Here is a 12,270-nt window from a genome sequence, read left to right as displayed (position 1 = left end):
ACTCCAGGAGAAAAGGGCTTGTCTTCTAGATTCAGGTAGCCCCATCCATTCTCAGCCTGCTGCTGCAGTGTTTTGCAGTCAGCAGCGTGCAAGACACACAATGGTGCTCACCTTCAAGTGTGCCAAGCCCAGCATGTATTTCCCTGTCTCTCAGCCTTGGCCCTACTGATCATGGACCAACTCTGACCCTTGACAATACTGCTAACTTTATCACCACCCAGTAGGATGAAACTTCTCTCTCCAAAGAGGTCTGAATCCCAGCTTTAGGAAAGGGGTCTTGTTTCATGTTTATTCCTTCCTTTGGTACTCTCCCACAGTCCTACAATATTCTTTAAAATCCTCTTTCATTTTCCTGGTAGCTAATTTCCTGTAAATAGTTAATATTTCGTTTCTCCTATTATAGCTCTTCAAATTACTGAATGTGGTTTTTTTTTCCCCCTCTTGATTGGATTCTGAATGATACAGAACACTATTTAAACATCCAAAATATTTATCTGGTGTATCCCTCTCAAGAATAAAACCTTCAGGGTGCCAAGAAAGAAGAAAATGCGCAGTATTGGGAAGCATAAAATCTTATTATGTTAATACTAATCCATGGTGATGTCTCATGCCTTTCCCTGTCCTATATAAATTTTGCTAAGAATGTCATATGAAATGAAAAGCAGAGTGTTTCAGTGTATGTTGATATTTTCTGTATTAAGATATATTCAGGAGTGGGGAAGTGATATTTCCATGTTTGGTCACAATAGACTAACAGGAAGCAGATCTCCCCACCCCTCCTTAAACATCACCACCACCACCAAAAAAAAAAAAACAAAACTAAAACCAAAACCAACCAAACAAAAAAACAAAATGAAAAACAAACAAAAAAATCCCAAAAAACAAAACAAAACCCCCTAAAAACAACAACAATAACAAAAAACCCTTAAGAAACAATGGCTTTCATACATTGGACAAAGGTAGTACAGGACAGTGATAGTGATTCTTTCAGAAGAGGAAACAAATGAACAACAGAATTGTCTTATTGTCTGGATTGAGTTTTAAGGCCATAGAACAAGTAGGGGGTCCCCAAACAGAGCTTTCTAACACACAGGATATTGATTTGAGTCCTCAGAAGAGTATTACTTCATACAAAGGTAGTGAGACCAAATTATCCCTAGACTGAAGACTGGGAATGCCTAACAAAGCTTACAAACATGTCCTGAAATGATTAAACTATTTCCAAGTAACTTAATTGTGTCTCAGAAAACAAAAACAAAAACTAAACCACTGCTTAAACAAAAGAAAACCCAACACCAAACATAATATTGACAATATCTAGAATCCAATAAAAAATTAACAAACTTGCAAAGAAACATGAAGTTATGTCTCAGAATGAGGAGAGTAATTAGACAATACAGAAACAAAATGACTCAGGTATTAGAACTAGTAAGTGGGTAGATGTTACAAGGAATCATCTTAAATCATTCATTGTATCAGAAAATAAGTGAGGTATATTCTAGAAAAAAGTTGATCTGAATACATTTGTTGCCTTGACCATTAGGATTAGTTTGACAATTCATTTATATGGTAGTCATTTTTCAATAATGAACTTGATCTATAGTTACAATATTTAGACAAAAATTAAAAATGTGATACAAAATTAGTGACAAATATGTATATCTATATTATTATCAGCTGCTTCATGTATTTGGGTGCTCCCATGTTAGGTGTATAAATATCAACAATTGTTACAACTTTTTGTTGGATTGTTCCCTTTATGATTATATAGTGTCCTTTTTTGTCTCTTGTTATGGTCTTTGTTTTAAAGTCTATTTTATCTGATATAAGTATTGTTACCCTGGCTTTCTTTTCATTTCCATTGCTTCACTTTCAATCTGCATGTGTCTAGGTCTGAAATGAATCTCTTTTAAGCAGCAAATAGATGGGTTTTGCTTTTTTATCCATTCTATCATCTTATGTTTTTTGATAGGAGCATTTTAGTCCATTTACATTCATAGTAATTATTGATGGGAATGTACTTTTATTACTTGTTTTGTGGTTGTTTTTGTAGCTCCTTTCCTTCTCTTGCTCTCTTTTCTCATGGCTTACTAGCTTTCTTTAGTGATGTACTTGGATTCCTTTCTCTTTATATTTTGCATATCTACTACCGTTTTTTTGGTGTGTGGTTACCATTATGTTTATATATAACATCTTCTGCATATAGCAGTTTATATAAAGTTGATGGTCACTTAAATTTGAACCCATTCTAAAAGGGCTAAATTTTTACTCCTCCCCCTCACCACATTTTAAGTATATGGTGTCATACTTTACATTCTTTTATTTTGTGAATCCCTTGATTGATTTTTCCCCCTTGACTGATTTTTATAAGTACATTTATTTTTACTGCTTTTGTGCTTCCTACTTTTCTTACTCCTGCTTATGGTTTTTTCTTTCCACGCAGGCCCCTTGAACATTTCTTCTAAGGCTGGCTGAGTGATCATGAATTCCTTTAAGTCTTGTTTGTCTAGGAAACTTTATCTCTATCACTCTGAATGATGGCCTTGCTAGATGGAGTATTCTTGACAGCAGGAGGCAAGAACAGATTTTTGGGGAAAACTATGTTTTCCTACCATATATGCATAATTGGGTTCAAGGCAAGATAGTTACATCACCTTTTTATCCATTCAAATATCTGGCTGTCCTCACCCTGCAAAACTATCTCTAAATTTAATTGCATGGAACTAATTCTTTCATGCATTTTTATAAGTGTCATGCCTTTGTTCATAGAACTATTATTGACTAGAATGTTCTCTTCTCAGTTTTGTTTCCTTTCAATAAATTGCTGATGTCTTTTTCTCCAAGAATGGATGGATGTAGGTGGGACTTCGACGTTGATCTTCTTACGCTGAGTCAAGTATAGCAGATTACTGGGATGAGGTTTCTGAGGGATGATTCTGGGTAGGGGAAGTTTGAATAGAATATTACACTCAATATAGAGTTAGGCTACCCTTTCATGAACTTGGTGTTTAGGTGGGTGACAATTGTTTCCAATAGAATGGACAGTGGGTGGGAATCAGAGCTTAGATATATAGGAATTTGTGAAGTTTTTGTTTTTGTTTTTTGTTTTCCCCTGTCTTTTCCTCTTTGGTCACCCATATACTGAATCTGGCATTTGATTGTTATGTTGTTCCTTGTTTGTTATCGCCTCTCATATATTATTTAGTTTCTCTATTACTGAGGATTGCTTTAAGAAAAAAATATCCAGCAATATAACCATACATTCTTGTATTTTTTTTAATGTTTTATTTATTTATTCACAAGAGTCAGAGAGAGAGAGAGAGAGAGAGAGAGGCAGAGGGAGAAGCAGGCTCCCCGCCCAGCAGGGAGCCCGATGCGGGACTCGATCCCAGGACTCCAGGATCACGACCTGAGCTGAAGGCAGACGCCTAACCATCTGAGCCACCCAGGTGCCCCTCTTGTATTTTTTCTAAAAGCCATTAAAATTGCTTTCTGAGCAATATTTTTTGTATTTTTTCTTCCATGGTTCAGTGCCCTTTGGCAGAAAAGAGAGCTTCCAATTTTACAGTTAATAGTTTAGATTTCTAGCTACTCAGTTTATATGAACTCTCTATATTAATTGGCATCCATCTTTACTACATTCATCTTTGATTTGATTTACTGGCAACATGGTTTTGAACACATTTTATTAGGAAAAGAACTAACAGTCTTTCTCAACTGGTGTTCTTTGAGAGGATTAAATACCACAGAAAAATTATTGGAGTAACTATTTTCAATTCTCCCATAGGTGGCACATAGCTAATTCCATTCTAAGTGCCTAGAAGATGAGTTAATTCATTGCATGTGACAGATATCTAAGGTTATTGGGGCTCAATTTTTTTCTCAATTCTGGAGTGTGGCCAAGGGATTAAAATTTTTTTCTTGGGAAAGGCATATCCTACTGAAATAGAACCATGAGATTTTTATCTTGACTTTTAATGATGGAAATAGGCAGATGTGAACCGAAGGGTTTGTTTTGGGATTTCAAACGCATGAGATTTCCTCTTTTGTTTAACTGCATCATGGGCGATAGTTTTAACATTACTTTCAGAAGTATATAATTCTGATGAAGAGAAATATTTTAAAAAGACTGCTAGTACTGGAAAGTTAAAAATAACAGACTTCTGGGAATAAGGATAAAAATACTTTTTAAATATTTAGAACTAGAAGAGTTTGCTTGTTATCAGAGTTTTGGATCATTCCATCTTTTTTTTTTTTTAACTTCTAAGAGCAGATACACACTAATATCCTTGAATTTATCTATATTTGAATTTTACAAAATCATTGCAACTCAAATGCTTCATATCCAGTATGAACACAATGCCTGTTACATAAAAGATACTCAGTAAATACTTCCTTTTCATCTTCTTCCTCCTCTTTGTCCTTTGTTTATTTTTACTTTTTGCTTTTCTTCACTCTATCCTTTCATTCTTTTCTCAGGAAGGAAATTGTGAGATTGTACTCTTATGAATAAAAGGATTTTTAAGAGATATGGAAGGCCAGAAAGTGTAGCTTTTCTAGAATTGCTGGGAAAGCCATTACAGCCCCAAGACATATAAATATGTATGTTTTTATCCCAGCTACTAGAACATATTAGTTTTTTTTCAAGCTAATACTTGCCATACTTGTATTGGGCTTTACATCATATGTTTGAATTGTTTGGTTTAGATTTATTCTAGCAGTTCTATTTGCTACTATATCTCAATTAATGCTTGAAGATAGTTGGAAGAAAATAAAAGAGGTGTGACATTTTCCCTGGAGTAGAGAGTATGAAGAAAACAAGAACACTCAGATTCTTCTATTTAATGAAGATTGGGGGGGAAAGGGACCAATATTTACTAAGTGCCTACTCTGTACAGACATTTTGCTTTATAGCAATTGTCTCATTGAATCCTCAAGATTATTTTTTTTTAAAGAAAAGACTATTTTTTAAAACTGTTTTAGGTTCACGGCAAAGTTGAAAGTACAGAGATTTCTCCTCTATTACCTGTCCCTGCACATGCATAGCCTCCTCCATCACCAACATGGCTCATCAGAGTTGTACATTTGTTACAGTTGAACTTACCTCAACACAACAAAGTTATCCAAAGTTGATAGTTTACATTAGGATTTATGGTCAGTGTTGTATATTCTATGAGTGTGGACAAATGTATAATGTTCATTATAGTATCATACAGACTATTTCCACTAACCCAACACTCTTCTGTGCTCCACTTATTTACATCTTCCCCTCCCCACCCTTGGAAACCACTTATCTTTTTACTATCTCCATAGTTTTCCCTTCCTCAGAATGTCCTATAGTTAGAACCGTAGAGTATGTAGCCTTTTCAGATTGGCTTCTTTCATTTCATAATTGCATTTAAAGTTCCTCCATGTCTTTTCCTGGCTTGGAACACAGATCATTTCGTTGCCTGAATGTACCAAGATTATCCGTTTGCTTACTGAAGGGCATCTTGTTGGCTTCCAAGTTTTGGCAAATATGAATAAAGCTGCTGTAAACATCCTTTACAGATTTTTGTGTGGACATATGTTTTCAGTTCTTTTGGGTAAATATTAAGGAGCATGGTTTCTGGATCATATGGTAAGATTATGTTAAGTTTTGTAAGAAATTGCCAAACTGTTTTCCAAAGTGGCTATATCACTTTGCATTCCCACTAGCAATGTATGAGTGTTTTGTTGCTCCACATCCTCACCAGCATTTAGTGTTGTCAGTATTCTGGATTTTGGCCATTCTAGTAGCTGTGTAGTGGTATATTATTGTTGTTTTAATTTGCATTCCCTAATGATATATACTTCGAGCATCCTTTCAAATGCTTATTTGCCATCTGTATATCCTCTTTGGTGAGGTGTCTGTTAATGTTTTTAGCCCATTTTAAAATTGAGTTATCTGTTTTCTTATTGTTTCAAAAAATTCTTTGTATATTTTGGATAGTAGTCTTTTAACAGATGTGTCTTTTGCAAATATTTTCTCCTTATCTGTGGCTTGTCTTCCCATTCTCTTGGCAGTGTCTTTCCCAGAGCTGTAGTGTTTAATTTTAATGAATCTAACTTATTGATTATTTTTTAATGGATCATGCCTTTGTTGTTGTATCTAAAAAGTCACCAGACACTCCTACATTATTGTCTAGGAGTTTGATAGTTTTACATTTTATACATAGGTCTGTGACCCATTTCAAATTAATTTTTGTGAAGGGTGAAAGGTCTGTGTCTAGCTTCATTTTTTTTTCATATGGATGTCAAATTGTTCCAGCACCATTTTGGAAGAAACTATCTTTGGTTTATTGTATTGCCTTTGCTCCTTTGTCAAAGACCAATTGACTGTACTTATGTGGGTCTATTTCTGGACACTCTCTTCTGTTTCATCAGTCTATTTGCCTATTCTTTTTTTATTTTATTCTTTTTTTATTATTATGTTATGTTAATCACCATACAATACATCATTAGTTTTTGCTGTAGTGTTCCATGATTCGTTGTTTGCGTATAACACCCAGTGCCCCATTCAATACGTGCCCTTTTTAATACCCATCACCAGGCTAACCCATCCCCCTACCTCCCTCCCCTCTAGAATCCTCAGTTTGTTTCTCAGAGTCCATTGTCTCTCATGGTTCATCTCCCCCTCTGATTCCCCCCTTCACTTTTCCCTTCCTGCTATCTTCTTCTTCTTCTTTTTTTTTTTAAACATATAATGTATTATTTGTTTCAGAGGTACAGGTCTGTGATTCAACAGTCTTACACAATTCACAGGGCTCACCATGGCACATACCCTCCCCAGTGCCTATTCTTTTGCCAATACCACAATGTTTTGATTATTATAGCTTCCTGAAATGCAAATGTGATGTCTGGAGCTCCAGCAGCTCTCTTGGGCTATAAAGTGAGTTTTAAGATGAAAGCCACATTTTGTAGAGCAAAAAGATAAAAGGAGCCTGGGTCCCTAACACTGTGAAGCTTTCATATTTCCTTGGAAATCACATCCCTGGATTTATTTTATATGAATAAGAAATAAACATATGTAAATCACTGTTCTTGAGATCTCTATTTCTACCACAGAACCTCATCCTCTCTGGTACAAAGCACTATATCTGCTTATAATTACTTACAAGGTGGGACCTTTTGCTGGGATTTTGATTGGGACTGTATTGAGTCAATAGATTCAGTGACCAATTTGGGAAGAACTGACAACTTAGCAATATCCTGACAATATTGAAGATGCTTATGATATTTTGAAGTGTATTCCATTATCCACTATTATATAGAGACCTGAGAATAGTACATAACATGCTTAAAGTCCACCAGTCAGTTATTGACAGTGCTAGGATTTAAACCTTGATTTGTCTAATTGGAATATCTTTTATACTAAATTCTCTTACAAACAACAAATGAAAAGGAAGAAAAATACAAAACAAAACATTTTTGGGGTACCACTGTATGCTAGGCCTTTTGAAAAATGCCCTATATACATCTTTTCTCAACACTTCCCAAACTTCATTCATCTACCTTCAAAATTTTTGCCACTGGGACTAACATTTTGCCTATTTTTTTAAGGCAAAAAAACAAACAACTCCCAGCAATGTGCATGGAAGTTGAGTATATAAAAGCCTTCTCTAATGGTACAAATCTATTATTAAGACTTCTGAAGAGTTATTCTCAATGTTGTTTTTGAAGGTTTGAAATATTCATAGGTATGCTCAAACACTATGCCTGTAATTTGTGCTGTCTAAATTGGATTCCTATAGGCCTACCCATTTAACTCCAACTTATATAATAACTGGCATATTTCATGTATAAAACCACATTTTAAAATAAAAATGATTATAAATATACATATAATCATTAAAATTGAAAAGATTCCCATAAAAACTCAAATATACATGAGGTTAACTAAAAATCTCGATTTACCCAGGACTGGGGGATTTTCAGTGCTAAAATTGGGACAGTCCCAGATGAACCAGGAGGGTTGGTAACCCTACATGTATATAATATATTTGAAGAACGATGGCATTCATTCAGCCTTCAATTAAATATAATTATCCCTCTTCTTTTTTTTTTTTCTTAAGATTTTATTTGTTTGACAGAGAGAGACACAGTGAGAGAGGGAACACAAGCAGGGGAGTGGGAGAGGGAGAAGCAGTCTTCCCGCCAAGCAGGGACCTGATGTGGGGCACGATCCCAGGGCCCTGGGATCATGAACTGAGCTGAAGGCAGACGTTTAACAACTGAGCCACCCAGGGACCCCTAATTATTCCTCTTCTAAGATGAGAATCCAGGCACAGTGTATTGGGTGAAATAGTAACTATTAAATCAAATATTGAAATCCATTTGGCTGACTTTAAAATAGATTTTCTAAATACCACAATTTTCACCCAACACATTATCCTAACAGGAAAATAATACTGACAAATATTGGAGCTAATTCAGATTTTAGCAAGAAAAATTTGGGTGCTCTAACCACCCCTCATTTCTCTCAACTTTTTTAGGTAGGAAATTCACAGATTGTCTTGCATCAACTCAAGGACATGGTCTGGGCTACCGTTATGATGCCACCCTGTCTACCTCTTTGCCTTCCGTTCCTTGTCTGTGCTGTCACTGCTGCCTTTTTCCCATTCGGTCCCCTTCCGAAGCCACCATGGTCCCCTTCTATTTAACCCCTACTCATGTGGTCCTCTCTCAATTGCTATGTGTTCTCATTATCTTGCAGAGATTTTGTTGGGAAACAATTTTATTTTGTGTGAAAGCTTCTCATTTGGAGTACTTATAGGAAAAGATGGAAAGGTCAGAGCCAAACAATAAAAGAAGCAAAAGTATTCATATTGCTGTAGACTAAATATCTGTCTCCCCCTACAAACTTTTATGTTGAAAGAAAGCTCAATGTGATGGTGTTAGAAAGTAGGGCCTTTGGGGGGTAATTGGGTCATTGGGTGAAGCCTTTATGAATGGGATTAGGGAATTTATGAGACCCCACAGAGCTATCTTGCCCCTTCTGCCATGTGAGGTTATAATGAGAAAGCACATCTGTAAACCAGGAAGTGGGCTTTCACAAGACAACTGAATCTGCCAGAGCCTTGGTCTTGGACTTCCCAGCTTCTAGAACTGTGAGAAATAAATTTGGTTGTTTATAAGGCACCCAGTCTATGGTATTTCTGGTATAGCAGCCTGAACAGACAAAGAAAATCTATTTTTTTAACATTCTTTTTTTAAAATTTAAATTCAATTAGCCAACACATAGTACACCATTAGTTTCTGACTATGTTCATGATTCATCAGTTTTGTATAACACCTAGTGCTCATCACATTGTGTGCCCTCCTTAATGCCCATCACCCAGTTACCCCATCCCTCCACCCACCTCCCCTTCTGTAACCCTCAGTTTGTTTCCCAGAGTCGAGAATCTCTCATGGTTTGTTTCCCTCTCTGGTTTCTTCCCATTCAGTTTTCCTCCCTTCCCCCATGATCCTCTGTGCTATTTCTTATGTTCCACATATGAGTGAAACCATATGATAATTGTCCTTCTCTGATTGACTTATTGCACTTAACATAATATCTTCCAGTTCCATCTATGTCAATGTAAATGGTAGGTATTCATCCTTTCTGATGGCTGAGTAATATTCCATTGTATATATGAACCACATCTTCTTTATCCATCCTTCTGTTGAAGGACAGCTCCTTCCACATTTTGGCTATTGTGGACATTGCTGCTATGAACATTGGGGTGCATTTGCCCCTTTTTTCACTACATCTGTATCTTTGGGGTAAATACCCAGTAGTGCAATTGCTGGGTCTTAGGATAGCTCTATTTTTAACTTCTTGAGAAACCTCCATGCTTTTCCAGAGTGGCTATACCAGCTTGCATTCCCACCAACAGTGTAAGAGGGTTTCCCCTTTCTCCACATCCTCCACAACATTTGTTGTTTCCTGTCTTGTTAATTTTAGCCATTCTAACTGGTATAAAGTGGTATCTCATTGTGATTTTGATTTGAATTTCCCTGATGCCAAGTGATGTGGAGTATTTTTTTTTCATTTGTCTGTTGGCCATTTGTATGTCTTCTTTGGAGAAATATTTTCAGATCTTTTCTTCTCTCTCACTCAAACCAATGATCTTGAACAAAAGTGTCTTTTCAACTTTCTTGTCTAAGATAAATTCCACCCTTTCCCTCCAAGATATTTCTTCATACACATGAACTTTCAACAGATTCACTTCACTGGCTCTCTAGAGTTTGCAAGGTAATGTGGTTATTAAGAACTTGAAATGCCGCAAATCCAAATTGAGATGTGCTGGAGCTGTAAAAGTCACATAAGATTTTGAAGACTTAGTATGGAAAAAAGTAAAATCTCATTAAAATATTTTATGTTGATTACTTGATGAAATTATAGTCTTTTGGTTATGTTTAATGAAACATTAAAATTTTACTTGTTCTTATTTTTTTAATGCAGCTATGAAAAACTTTAAAATGATATATATGACCCACATTTCTATTGGATAATTTGTTCTACAGTATTATGATACCCTCACATAGCTGGGATTAGAGGACGTATCTACTGGGAGAGAGCTCATCCATCCCTCCACCCATCCATCTATCTAATCATCCATTCACCCATTTATTTTACATACACTTGCTAGGTTTTATAGATATAATGATGGGAAAGTAGACATGGCCATACTCTTCATGTATCATACAGTTTAGTGAAGGAAAAATTCATTAACTATTCTACCAGTTAACATATAATTAGAACCTATGTTAAAGTTGGAAAGGTGTATGGTTATGAAAGTCACATAGAGGGAATGAGGCTTAGGCTGGGATGAGAGAGAAAGATCTCCCTAAGGGATTGGGCATTTGGCCTCACAGCCAAATAAACTAGGCCAGAGTATGATGGGAAGAGAAGAAAAATGATACCAGATAATCCTTTCAGGGCCTTGGAGCAGGATGACTTACAACACCAGAAGAGAACAAGAAGAATTCCTCAAGATGAGACTGAAGAGAGAGGAACAGGCCCAAACAAAAGCTTATAAGGAGACCAGTGGCCGAGGAGGAGAGCACATCGGCAATGGCTCTTGCAAATTTGTATTGACATATTAGAAGCCGATGGACAATTTTTTTTAGGGTAAGGAGCTCTGTAAAGTTCCTTTTTTGTTGTTGTTATATTATTTGCTTTTGGTCTTTTGGCACCACTTATAGATTTGGAATTGTGGTGGCTTTTATGCCAGATCTATTATTTTTCTTAAGAGTTTAATTGCAAAACTCTTTCTGACAAGGTTATTCTGATGTAGTCAGGTCAAAACAAGCAAGGCCATAAGAACATGGAGGGAAGAATACTCTGGAAATTACATGTAATCTTTCTCCTTCCTGCCTTGACAGCCAGATTGCAGTCCAACCGAAAGAACCAAAAACAACAACAGTGTTCTTAAGGGGAAAGGAGAGATTATTTTTTGATCATTCCTTTCCCATCAGAAGATTTTTCTATCTGAGCTATTTGCCCAAATCTTGGTGGACTGGGGGACTTTTTCTTTTTTTAAGAAGGCAGATTCTTTCTTTACTTGATCATCACTAAATATGGACAATGATTCTGAGTATGATTGTGGTAATACACACAAATGCATACTTAAATTATGAAGTGCATATAAAAGCTATTTCTGTGGTCCTTAATCAGTGAGGATCATAGCTTCCACTCAAATGCTATCTGCATTACTGTAGTCATATCTTTTTTTTTTTTTTACTTAAATAGATGAGAAAAAAGAAAACCTCACAGTAAAGGATACTAAAGGCAACTTCCCATAGCTTTAAACTTTATTCACTTTAACTATAAATTATTCTGGGGAAAAGATCTATAAATAACCATGAAGCTGAGGAATGCATGGGAAATTAAAGTTAACGTAGAACTCATTGCTTGTTCCTTTGGTTTTCAAATAAACTGCTGTCTGCTTTGTTTATTCAACAACACATGATTAACTGGTTTGGGATGTTACATAACAGAGGGGAGACTGATCTATTTTTTGATACTCTATGCAGATTATGTTCAAAGTATGTTTGAGCATATGTGATACTGTGCTTTATAATAAGAAATATGTATTTGGTCTTCATCCTGTTTTTGGCCCAGAGCTCCTAAAACCCTTGGAATTTCCTAAGTGATAGGAGTGATAAAGGTGTCTTGTTAATAAGGTGACTTGGACCTCACCTAAGGATGGGGACTGGTTGCCAAGAGAACCAAAGATGTGATTAGAAGGTTGGAACTTCCAGTCT

The sequence above is a fragment of the Callorhinus ursinus genome, unplaced genomic scaffold (assembly GCF_003265705.2).
Source record: "Callorhinus ursinus isolate GAN/ISIS: 27379988/994484 unplaced genomic scaffold, GSC_fseal_2.0 scaffold14, whole genome shotgun sequence".
Lineage (NCBI taxonomy): Eukaryota > Metazoa > Chordata > Mammalia > Carnivora > Otariidae > Callorhinus > Callorhinus ursinus.
This window is presented reverse-complemented; position numbering follows the sequence as displayed.